The sequence below is a fragment of the Dipteris shenzhenensis genome, chromosome 1, assembly GCF_047967505.1.
Source record: "Dipteris shenzhenensis isolate YYH24624 ecotype China chromosome 1, Dip_SZ_1.0, whole genome shotgun sequence".
In the NCBI taxonomy this organism is placed as follows: domain Eukaryota; kingdom Viridiplantae; phylum Streptophyta; class Polypodiopsida; order Gleicheniales; family Dipteridaceae; genus Dipteris; species Dipteris shenzhenensis.
This window is the reverse complement of record NC_141596.1, coordinates 31,535,833-31,554,806: the sequence shown is the minus strand read 5'-3', so window position 1 is coordinate 31,554,806 and position 18,974 is coordinate 31,535,833. Positions and strand designations below refer to the sequence as shown.

The 18,974-nt window shown below is 41.6% G+C and overlaps 1 pseudogene; it reads right to left on the bottom strand.

The window, feature by feature from the left end:
- Positions 1 to 9,890: 9,890 nt before the first annotated feature.
- Positions 9,891 to 12,665, bottom strand: LOC147905699 (pentatricopeptide repeat-containing protein At1g15510, chloroplastic-like; annotated as a pseudogene).
- Between the last annotated feature and the right edge of the window lie 6,309 nt (positions 12,666 to 18,974).

Genomic DNA, 18,974 nt, shown 5'->3' with positions numbered 1-18,974 from the left:
GTAGTTCAAGAAATTAGGTGTTGCACTATCATTGACCATCACTCTTACCCTTTACCCCTTTATTTTTCCATGCATCCTCATTAAATCATGAGGACCAAAGGTGGGCTACCACATTGTCGATGATAGACAGCACATGTGGGTGCTATCCTCATCATAGACCTCCACCTCAGTGTACTTTTCAGTACCATTAAGTGGCAACACCTGCACCACATGTACTTGTTTTTGTGGAGGCCTATTTGGGGCTTTAGCTCCCGCTTGCTTATTTTTAGGGCAATTCCAAGCATCATGGTCTTTGCCCAAACATTTGAAGCAAATATTTTCCTACCTAGCCCTTTCATAATCCTCTTTCTTCAAGAGAGGATAATTTTGTGTTTGAGGTTTCTTAGGTGGTGCCTGAGAAGTCTCCTTCATAAAGTTCCCCTTCCTTTTCAAATTGAAAAATTTGTTGAACTTAGGAACAAAACCTGTTTGTTCCAAAATTCCAACTTTGGATTTCCCCATGGTATCATCATATATTTAGGCATATGTAATTGCTGCTTCAAAGGTTTTGGGAGAATTTCTTTTTACCTTAACCTTATAAGTGTCTTTGACACGTCTCACAAAACCACTTATCTTTTTGAAATCATCAAGTCCTTTCAGCTTAAGAAGCAAATGGGCGATGGTGTTGGTTGGAACTTGGGGAGGGTAGTCTGAGTTAGGGAGTGGTTAGGAAGTTGATTAGGTTAAGGAGTGGTTAGGGGGTTTAGGGGGGGTGCATGCGTGTGTCCGTGCACACGCATGTGTGTGTGTGTGTGTGTGTGTGTGTGTGTGTGTGTGTGTGTGTGTGTGTGTGTGTGTGTGTGTGTGTGTGTGTGTGTGTGTGTGTGTGTGTGTCTGTGTGTGTGAGTGAGTGAGTGAGTGAGTGTGTGTGTGAGTATGTGCATAGTTCAACTAGATTTAGATGCTCGTTTGGGAGAGACTAAAATGAAATCGTTTAGACGTCACAAGCAGTTGTAGCTTGAATTAATAGATTTTGGACTACTTTTTTATTAGCCTCTCCTTTAATGCTACCCTTCATCATGGCTGAGTCTGCCCTTCACCTCCGGAGTGTCGACTGAAACTCATTACAAAGACTGTGTATAAATGGATGCTCAAGTATGTGTGGGTGTGTGGATTTGTATGTGTTTTTATACTATGGTCTACCCCCACTGTTGGGCGCTGATGACATCAGTGGGGATGCCATAGTAGCTAGTCCCTGATGTGTGTGATGGAGTTTATAGTTTTCAACCTTGTGAGTGACTATCATGAGATTGAAACTGCACTATGTTGTGTTTTTAGAGGATGAGTTTGGGAATGTTCCTGGATTCATCATCTGGGTATATGTGCATAGTTCATGAATGCTAGTATGCCAAAAAGATAAGGAGGGAGGGAGAGAGAGAGAGAGAGAGAGAGAGAGAGAGAGAGATGATTAACACCCATCATGAGACAACAAAAACTCTTCAACATTAAGTTAGTTGATCATAATAATTATTTACACTGTTGTCTAATCATTTCATAAATAACATAGCACAATTGTAAATAACATTTCCAAAATTTTATGCAGTGACCTTATGTGTAGGATTCTCTGTCAACACATATTGGTACTTCTAAAGATCTATCTTAATCTGTTAGGACCATAGCGCATCTAATAGTAGGGTCCACGGACATGCTATTTTGTGCACGTTAACATGTTTCATCCAAAGCATATCCATAGCCTGAGAATCCTAATTCTCATTGTGTGCAAGGTTGCCACCAGCACTAGCTCAATCGCCTCAACAATCATTGCTGTCAAGGTCTACCAGCCCAAACTCAGCCTCTAAAACTACTCGTTTCCGTCAAGGTCTATCTTTAGGACTGTTCCAAAGCTTGAAAGACCCTACAAGCCACCATTGCCTTCTTGTTTTGGCCGAGCTTTGTTTAGAGCTACTCCAACAACAGCTCGACGAACTCTGTAAGTATGCCATTCATTAGATTGTACAAAAGCTTCCACCACACTCGCCATTCTTGTCTATGTTAGGCCTACTCATAAAGCCCACCAGTCAATATCTTGACAAATTACCATTGCAAGAATAGCTCAAAAGAACCTTTGACTACAACTTGAATTGTGTTTACACAGCTGGATAGAATGGTAATCTTGGAGCTTACATGATGGAATCCTATTTTTGTTGACGAAGAATGTTGCGTGCTTGAATCCCTCTTTCTCCCGACAGAACATGTTGCAAGAAGACGCTATGCTTTTGATATAATCATATAGCATTGATCTTTGCCCAACATGACCAAGCAAAGGTCAAATCTTTTGCACAAGTGGTAGTTTTTTGTATAGGGGCCTCACCAATGGCAGCCTAAACCAAGCAAGGTGAAAGTCTGCAAGAACAAGCTGAGAACCTTCAACAAGAAAACAGTGAGCTAAATATATAGATGGACGGTGTCCTCAATTGTCTAGCCGCAATGGAGACCCAACTAGAGAAGCAATCTAGCCCCGAACGCAACAAGACACTATACACCAATGTGTTAGTGACTCCCTTTGCATGTCATTTCCAAGCTTGATAATTTGATTTCGCATTAGGTCAAATCAAAAATCAACAAATATGTGGATTTAGAACTTGAGAAGAAATCTAGGGAGACGCTTGCTCTTAAAGTGAGGATTGGGGGGTTGCCAGAGCAATCACAAAGTGAGGATCTTCAAGTTCCTTTACTGCTTGAGCAATGCGATGATATAGCAAAGCCATGCCCATGCTCACTTGGGACACTACATTAGTAAAGGCATCCAACATACACCACAAAATCATGCCATCATGTCATTCAAGACACGAGAGGACAGGTTGGCAATTCTTCACCAAACCAAAGGCTTTAAAGGCACAAAGATATGACCAGAAGATTTTTCACCCCTCAACAGCTTAGGATGAAGGCTGAAGCTCTCCCCAATGGTATGGCTTTAGGTCTCTAGAAATGTCTCAGTAGAACCTAGTGTACCTAAAGTACCATGGTTGAACAAATTCATCCTTAGCAATATAGCAACCGATGGAAGTGCAAATAAATAAAACGATGTCAATTTTCAACCCCCCATTGTAGATCTCTCATGCCCAAGCCTTCTTGAAGATGTACAAATGTATTGATGGAAAGGGTTTTGGTAAAGATGTTTCAATGTCGCCCATGGATGGAATGGATCTGTCTCAATACAATCCTGAATGTAATGCTGATGGTTTTCAATGTGAGCATGAAAAACGCATGATATTGTTTGCTATGGCGATGCAACTCTGATTGTCACAGTAACTGGGAGTGGCCACGCTGTCTTTCGAAAGATGTAGATCATGTTTTAACTTCCTTAACCACATGCATTCCATAGTGGTGGTGTCTGTTGCCTTATATATCAAATCACTGAGACCCTAGTTTGCTGTGCCATGAAATGCAAGCTAAACTCTGTTACGCTCAAGTCGAGGTAACATGACCTCGGAAGGGTCAATCGACATTTTCCTTTAAAGGATCAATGTTTGTATTATATTTGTTTGGACTTCATGTAAATGATAAAAAAGGAATAAAGGTCAAGGTCCTTGGTGTGGGTGACATGGCACTAGACTAGGTGGATCTAAGGCTAAGGGACCTTAATGCATTAAATGTACCTAGGGGCAGATGAATTCAAAGATATCCCAAGAGAGGGGTAAATGATGCATTAAGGAAGGACCCTAAATTGAGGACATGTGGCATACTAGATCCATCTAGGGAGTTTTGGGGCTCATTGGAATTAAGCAAGCAGAAAGCTTTCATGTAAGGATTTCTTGGGATTTCAGTAGAGAAGCTTGCAACTAATGAGGTTGGCTGGGAGGATAAACTAAGTGCGTGTGCCCGTGATTCAATGAAAAGCTGGAAGAAATCAGATTGGGATGTATCATTTGGTATCAGAGTGCAGAATACATTGCGAGCGGTCTGGGACTGGCTGGGCGTTTGACGATGGACAGTGTGGAGCCCAAACTCTACGTAGATAGTAATTGGGGATTCGTAAGTCTAGGTAGCGTGGATGAACAGCAGGTGATGGTGCAACTGTGGGTTCACGCATGTCATCACAGTGCTAGTCACGGCACTAGCTGTTGTAAGAGGGTACGGTTCACGTAAGCTGGTGACGAAATAGGTGACGGATGACGATACAGCTAAACCGCAGGTTCATACCTTGGTATCTCGGAAGGCAGACATGATGCAATTTTTGGACACCCGATGGTTTACAGCTAGCTTAGGGCCAGGGAACTTTGGCTCTTGATACTTGCATGACATGGAGGCCCTTCAATGTAAAGCTAGAAGGAACAGGGTATAAGCACTGCCTCTTTTGAGATTCGTGTGCAAAGTTTTGCCGCGCCTCCAAGAAATGAAGAGAGGACCAAAGCGTAGTCACTTGAGACTGGCAGTTGCCTAGCTCGAGGCCCTGCGTGTGAACAAGCCCTTAGAAGCAGGAAGCGCACCTTGGTGGAGTCAATTGTAGACACTGCGCAGAATCACGCTTATAGCATACCTCAGCATGTGTTGTTCACGTGGAAATACAAGGGGCCTTTCGATTCTTTTTTCCCTCTATTTTATTTGGTTAAATTTCTGAAGTTTCGAGGTGTGTGAGTTGGATTGGGAACAAATTTATGCCTTTGGATTTAAGGGCTTGAGGTTTCTTAGATTGTAGGAGTTTCCCTAGTATAGGGAAAAGGGAGTTTGGTTACAGTGTGATATATACTTGGTTAGTTGTAAAATTGGAGGTTGGACATGAGTTGGACATTCAATTTGTAATTACAGTTGCAAGCGGTGCCTTTTTTATTATTTAAAAAAAAAAACACACAACCCCATTGACCTGAATGGAAGTAGAAGAAGAAGCTTCTAGGATGGATCCCGTAGAGTCGGGAGTCCGGCCGACCTCGCAGGTGTCGTGCCCAGTAGGTCATACATTGTCAAGCAGAATTGCAATGTTAGAGGATGCCTTGCAACAGATTTTAGCATAGCAGTTACAAACAAATGTAGGGCAATCTGAGCTCAGGAAAATGGTGCATAGTATGTCTGCCAGACCATCTTGTGAGGAGAAAGGTAAATCTCCAATGGGACCGAAGTCTAGTGTTCGTACAGTCGAGCCTAGGAGGGCTAAGGTGCCTAATATGGCCAATTATAGGCCAGAAAAGTATTCTGGTCGGATGTCTGACCATAGTTCCAATATCATTGACACCTGCTTACACAAATGGGACAAGGCATTCGCCATTTATGAAATCAGGAATGATATGAAGAAAATCCGCGAGGCTACCCATATGTTTAATGAGGCAGTGAATAGGTGGTGGATAAAACAGTAGAAAGATGGAGTAGCATCCACTACCTGGGAGGGGTTTAAAAAGGAATTTAGAAAACACTTCCTACCTCCTGACGAAGCATCCCGAGCTTGGGATCGAGCTTGGGATCAATATCAAAACCTTCGTCAGAGAAATTTATCAGTGGCAAAATACACTGATAAGTTTAGAGAAAGTGTAATGAAGGTTGATGAACCCTTACCTCAATCAATCCAAGTAAAAGATTTTATCTTTGGATTGAATGATCGGATAAAGATGGAAGTTCAGGCTAAGTATGCAAACATGCTAGATGAAGCAAAACCATAGCCCTGAATATGAAGATGCAAAAGGGAACAGACCAAGTGGGTTTGTACAGGTTGGGACTCAGTATGGGTACCCGAAGAAAACTGGGTTTAAGAAGAAGTGGATTAGCAAAGTGGGTGCCTCACAGACTAGTGGTCAAGCCAAGCAAGCAAAACCAGTTGAAACTCCTAAATCAAGTACCACCATTGGAATGAAAAGAAAATTAACACCAATGGCAGCCCGGGGTTGGGCGAAGTCCTCTTTGAACCCAGAGCAAAGGGAAAAAGCGAGGAGAGAAGGCTTGTGTTTTGGTTGCCTTCAGCCTCATCAGTGGAAAGATTGTCCACGGAACAAAGATCATCGGATGGCTGAGATGATGGTCTCAGAATGTGACGTGGAAATGGAGGGAAGTCCCAGAGTAGAACAGATGCAGATTTAGCTAGCGGGATCTTCTCAAAGGCTGGCACCTTTTTTGTTATGTGTGTCTGTTGCTAAGTTAGTAACTAGTGCACCTGATAATATCCTGTCAAAGCCCGCAGCGACGGGGTATACAGCCTTTAATGATATGGAGTTAGTTAAGATGAAAGGGCAAGTAGCTAATCATCAGGTCATTGTGTTGTTTGACTCAGTGTCAATGCACAATGTAATTGAACTCCAAGCTTGTAAAGAGGTTGAAGCTAAAGACTAGCCCGTCTGACTATGCATATACAGTCAGGATGGCAGACGGAAGTTCAACTGAAGTATGGGACCAAAGGGTTACCCAGTTAGAGCTTCGAATTCAGGACTATGTTGAGAAGCTTGACTTTGAAATGACTAAGCTTGCTCATGCAAACATAGCCCTGGGTAAGGCTTGGCATTCTAGGAAGAATCTAGCCATAAATTGAAAAAAGCACATTTATCAATTCAAGATGAATGATGTGTTGTATGTCTTACGAGGTGAAAGGGATATACCTCGAGGACCATTGGTTTTCGCGATGGAGATTCAAAAAGCTCATGAAGAGTTTTTGTTTCTTTGTATAGCATCGGTAGAGCCGATTGATGATTCTTCGACTAGCACCGATGTTCAAAATGGAGAGATGGCCAAGCTGGCTGATCAAATAATAGAGGAGTTCTTTGATTGTTTTAGGGATGAGTTACCTTATGGGTTACCTCCAGAGTGGAATGTTCAGCATAAGATTGAGCTGATCCCGAGGGCAAGACCTGTAAATAGACCTCCTTATAGGTTGAGTTTTACTGAAGAGGCGGAGGTACGAAGACAACTGGAAGAATACCTCAAGTTGGGGCAAATTCAACCAAGTTTTTCACCTTTTGCTTCGCCAGTGATATTAAAGAAGAAGAAAGATGATACTTTTCGTCTCTGTATAGATTACAGAGCATTGAATAATATCACTATCAAGCACAACTATCCGATGGCTCGGATCGATGATTTGCTAAAGTTGCTGATGTGTTGTCACGCATTATGCATAATATGAGTTTCATGGTATTCGAGAGTGCTCTAATGACCGAGATAAGAGAAACTCAAAAGGTGGACGAGTTCCGTCCAGAGCCTTTGGCCTAAGGCTCATGTGTTCAAACCTGGGGAAAAGGATGACCTGGCATCCAGAAAAGGCCAAACTTATGCAAGATATGCCATAAGGGATGGTATGCTAAAAAGAAATGGCAAGGTAGTAGTACCTAATCAGAATGATCTCAGGAAGAGAGTCATTCAACAATGCCATGATAGCCCATGTGCGGGACATCCAGGAGTCGAGAAGACCTATGATCTTGTAAAGCGAGATTTCTTTTGGCCAAAGATGAAAAAGCATATTCATGAATATGTGACACGTTGTTTTTCATGTCAGGTAAGTAAGGCAGAGCAGGTGAAGCCACCCGGACTTTTACAGCCCTTGGAGAGACCACTAGGTAAGTGGGAGAGCATTTCCATGGACTTTATTGTAGGTCTACCTACGACACAATGTGGATATGATTCTATCCTTGTGGTGGTTGATTGTCTTACCAAGATGGCTCACTTCATTCCAACTAAAGAGTCTGTTAGTGCCCCGCAAAGTGGCAGATTTGTTTATTAGACATATATTTCGTTTGCATGGATTACCCAAATCCATAGTGTCAGACAGAGATGTCAAACTTACTGGTCATTTTTGGACTGCAGTATTTGAGACACTAAGGACTGAGTTGGGAATGAGCAGTGGGGATCATCCAGAAACGGATGGTCAGATGGAAAGAGTCAACCAAATTTTAGAGGATATGCTTAGAGCATATGTGTCATTGAGGCAACATACATGGGACAAGTGGTTGCCATTGTTAGAGTTTGCCTACAATGATAGAAAACATTCCTCTACAGGGTTCAGTCCGTTTGAGCTGAACTATGGTTATAGGCTAGTGAATCCAACTATAGTTGGAATACCTCAGAAAGTGCCTAGTGCTATGAACTTTGTGGTTCAGATGCGGGAGATGCTAGCACTTGCTAGAGCTAACATCCGCCAAGCTATGGATAGAGCTAAGGTGTATGCGGATGAAAATCGATCCGCTAGAGAATTTAAGGAAGGAGAAAAAGTTTTTCTCAGAGTTCCTTCGCACTCTAAGTCTTTGACTGCAGGAGAGTGTGCTAAGTTATCACCTCGATATTGTGGGCCATGGTTAATTCTAAAAAGAATAGGCAAGGTAGCCTATAAGTTAGAATTGCCATAGGGTTGTAAGGTGCACCCAGTGTTTCATGTTTCTCGTTTAAAGAAATTTTTGCATACAGGTGACTCACTAATCGAAGGTGTTGTTTTGTTTCAGGAGATAGAGGATAATGCAAGACGCAAACCAATAGGAATCCTAGACCGAGGAACAATGCAAGTGCGCAATCGGAAGATACCCACGGTGTTGGTTGCATGGCATGGTCTACCTCTATCAGAAGCTACCTGGGAATCCATATATCAGTTACGGAGAGTGTTCCCAGACTTTATCATCGAGGACGCTCATGTCTGAAGAGGGAAGGAATGTTACGCTCAAGTCGAGGTAACATGACCTCGGAAGGATCGGTCGACATTTTCCTTTAAAGGATCAATGTTTGTATTATATTTGTTTGGACTTCATGTAAATGATCAAAAAGGAATAAAGGTCAAGGTCCTTGGTGTGGGTGACATGACACTAGACTAGGTGGATCTAAGGCTAAGGGACCTTAATGCATTAAATGTGCCTAGGGGCAGATGAATTCAAAGATATCCCAAGAGAGGGGTAAATGATGCATTAAGGAAGGACCCTAAATTGAGGACATGTGGCATACTAGATCCATCTAGGGAGTTTTGGGGCTCGTTGGAATTAAGCAAGCAGAAAGCTTTCACGTAAGGATTTCTTGGGATTTCAACAGAGAAGCTTGCAACTAACGAGATTGGCTTAGGATAAACTAAGTGCCTGTGCCCGTGATTCAATGAAAAGCTGGAAGAAATCAGATTGGGATGTATCAAACTCAATGAGAAACAATGGCCCAAAGTGGATCATCAGTCATCAACGTCCTTGACCAATCATAGTTTGTATACCCAAGAAGGTCAATGCCAAGCATAATGCAAACCAAAAAGTAAACTGATGAAGCAACCTTGTAGCATAAGCAATGTCAAACCTTCTAGAGCGTAAATTTAAGGTTGGCCACTTACTATCTATAAAGCATACCATCAAATTATTATGTTGTGTTATACTTATTGAGCTTGAGGCCTCTTGGAAGTTGACCAAACGGGAGACAGTCATCACGTACAAACTGGAGGAGCAAAACTTCATTCAAGAAAAATTAAAACTGACATAACTAGATTAACCCAACTACAGTTGGTATACATGACCATACCATTGTAACATTCCTGAAAATCTCTGCTCATAAAGTACCGTGGAAATGTTTTCTTAGTACTTTAGGGTACCTAAGTAGCTGGTTGCACAAACTCATTCATAGGAATATAGGAACCTATGGGAGTACAAATAAATAACAATATGATTTTAACTCTTAAACTTTGCATCATATTATCATGTGATACAATTTTTTATCAAAGATACATGCCTCAGTAGATATAGCACCTTCTTAAGCAAATGAAAATACAAGACATAAAAGCCGCAGTAGCAAACTCCAAATCTGAAATACTAGAACTAGCTCACAGAAGACTTTGTCCACGTTAACAAGGGAATTCAACTTAGGGGGGACGATCACACTTACAAAATCATGAAAATGTCATAAATTGTACTTAGCAGAAATCAAAAGAGGTCTACTAATATGGAGAAAAAGAGGCTGGATTTCTAGAAACTCTCAACCTTGTTCAATAAAGCACATATGATCCCAACTCAATTTCATCCTTTGATTCTCCTGGTCTGACTCTGCCTCACTTATGTTTCTGTTCTGCTAGCATCAACATTTCAAGTAAGAGGAATAAACACTACCATAGTTACACTAGGATTACCAATAGACCTCACAAGAAAACTATCCATTCTTGAAAACATGAATGTGGTTAGCATCTCTGACAAGAATAGTTCACTGCTCTACTTCGGATATATTTTGATATATGTGCTGTAGCCGAATGACAGTCTCTGCAAGCCTGAAGATTTTTTACAACATGTATGGGTACCCCTTGGGTGTATTAATCAGAGCACAAGCGATAGCCAACTTTCACTCTGCCCACATAACTCAAATTTCTTTAGATTATCAGGTATGTCCCGAGATAGCAGATGCAAATCTGGTACATATCCCTCTTCCCTTATTTTGAAAGATCTTCAAGCTTTGCATATATATAATTGCTTTGGGAATGTCCTCTATCCCCTAACAAAACTGAAAGCCGAATCCCGATAACATCAGTCCACAACTCTATCCTGGCTTCTTCCGTGCTTGTTCTTTTAATCTCATTAACTCAACCTGCCTAGTGTCCTCCTGCATGTGAGCATCTGCATAGATGTTAGACATCAAGACATAAGCGGCGGCATCCTTTTTATCCAAATCCACTGCATGTTCAAAGGCCCACCTTCCAAGCTCCACATTCCCCCACTTCCGACAAGCACCCAACACAGTATGCCACAACACGAGATTATAATTGATTGGCATCTTCTTTATCATCACTACTGCCTTGTCTAATTGGCCTGCACGGCCAAGGAGATCAACCATGCAAATGTGGTGCTCAATAGTTGGAGTGATGCCATAGTCTTTGCTCATGGATTCAAAGTATGTCTGGCCCTTCTCCACTAGACATGTGTGACTGCATACAGTAAGAATGCTAAGAAATGTGACCCCACTTGGTTTTATGTCTTCTGCTCTCATTCCGTCAAACATAAGAAAAACCTTATCACTATCTCCTAGCTGGGCATACCCTGTGATAAGTGCATTCCACGAGACTGCATCTCGAACCGGAAGTTTATCGAACACTACCCGTGCATTTGCAAGCAAGCCACACTTGGCATACATATCAACCAAGGTGCTACCAACAAAAAGATTTCGTTCCAACAACCCCATTCTCGTAATCTCAGCATGTATTTCTTGGCCCTTGTCTATGGCTCCTATGCTGCCACAAGCTTTCAAGCTGCAAATAAATGTGACCGCATCAGGAGAGACACACTCCAATTGCATCTGTTCGAGACAGTCCAGTGCATCCTGACCAAGATCATGTTCAGAATACCCTGCGATAAGTGCATTCCAGGAGACTGCATCTCGAACTGGAAGTCTGTCCAACACTTCCTGTGCATTGGCAAGCAAGCCACACTTGGCATACATATCAACCAAGGTGTTGCCGACAAAAGGATTTATTTCCAACAACCCTTTTCTCACAATCTCAGCATGTATTTCTCGGCCCTTGTCTATGGCTCCTATGCTGCCACAAGCTTTCAAGCTGCAAACAAATGTGACTGCATCAGGAGAGACACCCTCCAATTGCATCTGTTCAAAACGGTTCAGAGCGTCATGACCAAGGTCATGTTCAGCATACCCCGAGATAAGTGCATTCCAGGAGACTGCATTTTGAATTCGAAGTTTGTCGAACACTTCCCGTGCATTTGCAAGCAAGCCACAATTGGCATACATATCAACCAAGGTGCTACCGACAAAAGGATTTATTTCCAACAACCCATTTCTCGCAATCTCAGCATGTATTTCTTGGCCCTTGTCTATGGCTCCTACGCTGCCACAAGCTTTCAAGCTGCAAACAAATGTGACTGCATCAGGAGAGACACCCTCCAATTGCATTTGTTCGAAACAGTTCAGTGCGTCCTGACCAAGGTCATGTTCAGCATACCCTGCGATAAGTGCAGTCCACAAGACTGCATCTCGAATTGGAAGTTGGTCAAACACTTCCTGTGCTTTTGCAAGCAAGCCACACTTAGCATACATATCAACCAAGGTGCTACCAACAAAAGGATCTCTTTCCAACAACCCCATTCTCATAATCTCAGCATGTATTTCTCGGCCTCTTTCTTTATCTTTCAGCCTGGCACAAGCCTTTAGTAAGGCCACGAACGTATACCCATTAGGATGTACACAATCGTCCTGCATTTTTTGGTGCAGTACGAAGGCATGCTGTAACTCGCCACAGTCAACATAACCTGTGATGAGAGAATTCCAGGAATACGCATTCCGATCAACCAACCTATCAAAAAGCTGCTGGGCATCACACATGCTTCCAATTTCCACCAACATTGGGACGACGTAGTTCCCGAGTGACTTATGAGCTTCCAGCCCACTTTTGCGCAAATAGGCATGCAAGCGGAGCGCATACGCTGGATTTTTGTGTTTTTTGCATTTGCGCAAGATGCGTGTCAAGTTTTCAACCGAAGGCGGATTGGGCATGCGTTCCAAAGAAGCGAGTGCCTCCTCTAAGCTAAGCTCTGGCAGTTGTGCTATGGGGCTGTGCATGGCGTTGTTTGCAGTCTCCATTTTTTTGCAGCGTGCCTTTAGCCCAACTGGGATTGTACCAGCCGTATATCCATACCGACTTGGTAAGTTTCTGCTTGAAATCTGGGGCTCTTGCGAGGGTCTGCTACGAGTGAAGAATTCAATCTACAGCTAAAAAAGGATTGAGTTCAGCTCGTGGTACACGTACTTCGTTGTTTCGGGCGAAGTACTCTTTCCATGAGCGCCCAGTACGTGATATATCTGCTTTTGCAGAAGTGTGTCGCTTGTGTGGTACAGGATGACGCTCAATCACAGCATTCCATACATATCTCTCTCTCTCTCCCCACTCAATGCCACCAGACCTCTGTGTTGTGTGTTTGATCCTCGGATCTACTTCCAATGAGCTCCTTGGAATTGTTAACAAGGTGGAAATTTCAGTGAGGGTGTTTACACACTACAAGTACTGAACTCGTGCTTTGCACGGGCAAAGATACATGACCATCCTAAACCACTCCTCATCTCAACGTGGATCTTTGATTCTTAAATTTTGGCTAAGTCTTAACGCATGGCTTTGAGACCTTCCCTTTCATTCCATTAACCTTCCATCTCCTTCTTCCTCCCGAAGGTGACCTTGTGACCTTCCATCTCCTCCATTCCCTTGACCTTCTATCTCCTCCATGCCCCTAAAACTGCGTGTTTGCTTTCCACCTCCTCCCCAAAGCTTGCCTCTTGTCTTTCCACCTCCTCCCCCCTCCAAGCCTCCATCCAAGAGCTCCTTCTTTGTGACACGTGGTAGGCTCTTCACCTCCAAGCTACCACATGTCCTCTCCTTTTTTTTTTTGGGTATTCGTGGGGTTAATAGGTTAAAGATGGGGCCCAACGTTTATTGAATGCATCTCCACCGTGGGCGGGCAATGAGCGGGCAATCTTGCCTGTCCATGAACCTTGGGCATGCCCACTGTGGGCCAAGTGTGTAAACACCCTAAGCTTGCCAAAGGAGATGTGACAACCTCACCCTTTGATTATGACAACCCTTAAAGCCCCTCTCACTTTACCCGTTATCATAGCCTTCCTTTAAAGCCCTTGCACAATTCCCATAATAAGAGAACCCAAAACAAGCTCTATGGCTTTGCCTTTGGCATGCCCAAAAAACCCTCCTTGTCCTTCTCTCTCTCTATGAAAGCGACTGGCTATATTTACGCCTCGGGATGGTTGTAGATCATGCGCGTTTGTAGTTTTGTTCACATGGAAAAATGTGTCCGGCTTTTCAACGCCCATGGTCAACATCCTTTTCCGATGGCATCTCCCACTTCCTAGTCACGTAAGTGGCACACTTGCCATGTCGACATGCCCCATCACGAGACAAGCCACAAGAGACATTGGGTGGGTAAGAAGTATCATCTCCTACACATGCAAGAGATTTATGAATTCAATAATAGCAAGTGATTACTAAAACAAGGAGATATCCAAGCTAGTAGCAAGAGACACTAAAAACAAGATTCGTAGCACCTTCCAAGACATGGGGTGCCTTTGAATTTTCTAGAAGAGACAATTCACCATCAACTGACTAAGATCCAAAATGATGGAAGAGAAGAAGTTTTCCTTCTCCCAAGAAGTCCTAAACCTCACCTTTTCCTATCTTCGCAAATTCAAACCTTGATGGTGTTACAATGTTAGAGGCAAGCCATAAGAGACATTGGGTGGGCAAGAAATACGATCTCTTGCACAAGCAAGCAATTTCTAAATTCAATAATAACAAGTAATTGCTAAAACAAGAAGGCTCCTAACATATTTGTAAGCACTAAAAATTGGCCACCATATTTGTCGGATGTTTATTCTGCTTGTTCAGAGATGGGACAAGTGACTTAATTTGGTAGCTCTAAAAATTTGGATAGTTACAACCAACAAGTTTGTAATTGGCAACTTCAAAAAAACCAATGAATTAGTTTGGTAGCTGTAATAGTGTGGACAGTTACACGCACCAGGCTTGCATGTGGCCAAAGTCATTATGCAATGAGGACAATCTAATCTAGTGGGATCTCGTGGGATTTGGAAATGACTAGACTCTAGTGGATAGAAATTTTGGGTGCCAAGATAAATTCCACAAATTACAATGATCTATATGATTGGCTCCAATATTTGATGCTAGGCTAGGAATGTGGTGGGTCCTACTTATTTAAGTCCCATCTCCACCATCTTGCTTCACTCTCCTACTTCATCCTGCTCTCCACGATCATCTTTAAGCTCCATCTATGCCAACTATCCCTCACATTCAAATCTAGGTGGATTCTTGTCGTTAGCTTCTCACAAAGGGTGGCCATGCATTGCCACCACCAGATTATGTCCAATGTAATCCAAGACCTCACATGGCAGGGAAGTATGCCTTACAAAGTGGAGATTTGTCCAATTTTTGAATCCCTCTTAGAGGGGATTTTTTTGCTAGTTTCTTTTGGGCCTCATGCCCTTGTTGCCAAAATGGTGAACATGTTTATGGGGTAGTTTCTTCAGTTACCCCTCATGATGCAAATAGCCATTTGTAGGCCTCACCACCAAAATAGTCTGCAAAGGTGTTTGCTTCAAAGAAAATTTGAGTAGCTAATGAAGCACAATATTCTCTTATTGACAAGCAATGAATGTATTTTTAAAGTGAATTTTCCATTTGGAGGCCTCACCACTAGAATATTCTTCAAGGTGTTTGATTAGAGGAAAAGTTGAGCAACTAGTGGAGCTCAATATTCTCTTGCCCAATGGTAAATCTACTCCAAACTATCATAATTGTTAATTATGATATAATAATTAAGATAATTGGGCAATTATATCAAACTATCATAATTGCTCAATGGTGAATCTACTTCAAACTATCATAATATAATTGTTAATATAAAAATAATTTTTTGCTTTCTCAAACATGAGTGGTGTCGAGAGTAGTGTGTTTATTAGCACTGCCTACTTAGAGGCAGTGCTATAGTCCTTTGTGAATTTCAACATATAATTTTTAAGAAAAGTTAGTTGAGTTGGCATGCTTTCTTTAATTAATTGAACTTGTATGCTTTTTATGGAGATCATTATACAAAGCTTTTTCTTTTAGGTAAAACTACCTTTCAATAGCCCAACTCACTAACAAAATCATGTGGTATGCCGCCGTCACATAATATATAGTGAGCCAAATTAAGTTAGGCATTGCCAGCCTAGTGGCCATGAAATTTCTAACTCACATCTAGCCCAGTGGCCATCATTCTCCTAGCTTGCTTGATAACCTAGTGGCCCTCACTATTTACTTACTTCGATGCATGCATGGTGGTCATCTACCATCACTCTTTCCTCTCTACCTCACTCCCTACAAGCCTTTCCTTGATCCCTCTCAAGACCACTCCTTGAAACTTTTGTTTACTTTGCATATTAAATCCTTGGCAAAGAGTGGCCAAGTGAATAAAACCACCCCCCCAAGAGAATCCTCACTCAAAAATAAGGGGAAAAAAAGAGGCTTCCTTGTGAAGGGAAGAATCTCCTTGATCAAGGCCTCTTCTTGAAGTTGGGGTGACCATTTAGACAACAAGTTGAGCCATTAGAAAGAAGCAAGGTTACCTCCACATTGATAACTCTTGGATGTTGCATCATAAAAAGATGCATGTTGAAAATTCCACTTGTTTGTGATGTTTTACTATCTTTTTCTCTCTCTTAATTTAACTACACTTGTTGAGACAAATTCTTGTTGATACCACAAACATGTAAAATATCAGTAAATGTGGAATTCTTTGCCATCATTTTCTTTTGGAAATACTAAATCATGTTACACAATTAATATATCGGACCGTCTTAGTTCATATATGTTTTGTAATGAGAATATACTTAGATAGTACACAAAGTTTTCATAGTGTTAGAGTTTAAGATAGAGACATGATGTGCCTCTCTTTTGAAGAAACTTTTTCCCTTCTTTCCTTGAGATATAGCTTATATCTAAAACTTAATATTTTTAAATAATTGAGAGTATACAAACATTTTCATACTGTATCTATGATTTGCAAAATAGCTCAACCAAATGAGAGTAGATAAACATTTCCATATTGTTATGTGAAAATCTGTATCTATGATCTTTGTTGGAAATTTTAAATACCAAATGTACACAAAACTGATACATCCCACTTCTCATAGTCAATGGTCTTAAATTTCTTCATTAACATTATAATAATTATGGAAATGGGTAGATCACATGTTTGATTGTGTCGTAATGATAATCCAAATCTATCACTCTTAAATTTCTAGAATTTCTTGTCTTGTCTAGCTCTTTTGCCCATCATCCATAAATCTAAGATGCACTCACACATATACAATATCCTTGTTAGGCCAAGCGCCTGGCCCAGTGGTCGAACGTGTGTGTGAGTGAGGGGGTTGTGTATTCTAAACCATCCCAATGATGATAATCATCATTCTAACTTTGTGATTGTTGGTTGTTTTGACCAATGGGCTAGTTCCAAATCATCTAGTTAGTAAGATAGGCCAAGCTTACTTATTGTTCCAACCACTAGGATTGTTAACAGTAGTGGTTGACACCACCACATTTTGGTACCTCGATGTATTCTGAGCATTAGTATTTTGTTAACACTTTGTCTTGGATCCAGATGCGCGCAAAATGATTGTAAAAGGAGAAGAAGAGAGAGGCACAAAGAAGAGGGTTGGCCCTTCCTTCAAAAGTTATGTGTAAAAGGCCAAATGGTTGACTTTGGTCTTCTCTTGTTGTATCCTCTCATTGGATTCCATTGGAATACAAGCTCTCTTTCATCTTGTGAAGTTTTTTCTTGTTTCCTTTGCATGTTTTTTGTGAATTCCATGTTATCTTCCCCTTTCCCTTCTCCTTGCATACTCCCCCTCCCTTCTACATTCCCCCTCCATACTCCCCCTTCTTCTCTTATGGATTCATGATTACAACAAGTCGGGAGTTGATAGAGTGACACTAGTGGGATGACATTGCATGCATTGCTCTTCATCCAGAGTTGCTTGGAGGGAGTACCTCATCGGTGTATTGGCTAGATCCCCATGACATGTGAGTCATCGCCAAAGACCACACATTTTTTGCACCATTGTCGGGGAGGGTGCCAAGTACACTTTTTCATGCATTGTCTCTCTTATTATCTTCCCATTGCAAAATGCTTAGTAGAATAACAAAAAGCTATTGGTTTTGGAGTGTAGGAAAGGTGTGAGTGAAAAGAGGAGTGGTGAAGTATTTTTGAGTGATTTGCAGTGTTTTTAATTGTTAGATTATAGGAAAGGTAGTTGAGGTGATTGGTAAGGCATTTTTGCTATCAAATGCAATCAAAAACACTAAAAAAAGAGGCTCTATGTGAATTTTCAATTGGTTTGAAATGGAGATGACATAAAATGTAACCATGCCACTAGAGCATAAAGACTTTGGCCAATATCCTAAAATAGTGGATGGTGGGGAAGGTGTCAATATTCTCACAAAGGATCTCTATGGAGAATGGGGCCTCCCACCAATGAGGAATGCCCTCGGAATGCCACATTCAACATACACCTCACCGAACACACCAAAATGAAGCCATTGGGAATTGTTTAGGCAAACCAAAGAGCAACAACAAAGGGTAGGGAACCAACACACACATAGTATTGACACAATCATTGAAGACACCACCAACCCAAGAGTAATGGATCTACATGCAACTCATCGCCAATGGGCAAGATCAGATTGGTGGTTGAGAGCCCAGAGTCCCTCCCATAGTTGATCCTCCTCGAGACCCTCGAAGGGCCTAACTTGATGAGGTCTTGGTTATTTCCATGATCTTAGTTTGTATTTTGTGGGTGATCATGCTTCTTAAGGTCTCAGAGACATGCTAGAGGCCAAAGCAAAAAGAATAAATGAGAGGGCAAGATTTAGAGTCATGCATAGGTGGAGGGTGACATATCGAGGATTACAAGCAAACCTGGTAGGGAGAAGGTTGGTTCTAAACCATTGCATTTACCCTATATCTATATTTTATTTGTCTTGTTGGGATCATTCCAAATCTTACTTGGAAAAATTCACTAGAGTTTGTAGATCCTTTTTGTGGGGAGGGCACTCCAAAATTTCTAAGGCTAGATGGTCTAACTGGGAGCATCCTTTAGAATTCCGCACTCAAACTTTTTGGATTTTCATAATTTCAAACATTTAGAAAAATCCCTTCCAATTTGGTAAGTAGCCACTGCATATACCATTACCACTCCAGCTTGAAGCATTGATTCATCTCCCACAACATTTATGGATAATGTTGGTGCATAATATAGCTTCAACCTATAACCATTCACCGGTTTCAAAACTGCATTGCCATACATATCCTCCAATCTAAATGTTCCTTCTCCCAACACGTCCATAATTTTGTAAGGACCATTATATCTCAACTTAAGGTTTCTTGGATGAGGACCTAACTTAGAATTAAACATCAATACTAGATCTCCTTTCGAAAACACTTTAAACTTGAATTACTATTTATCCAAGCTTGCCTTCTCTTTTGAATCACATCTGAAATATAGGAACTCGCCAC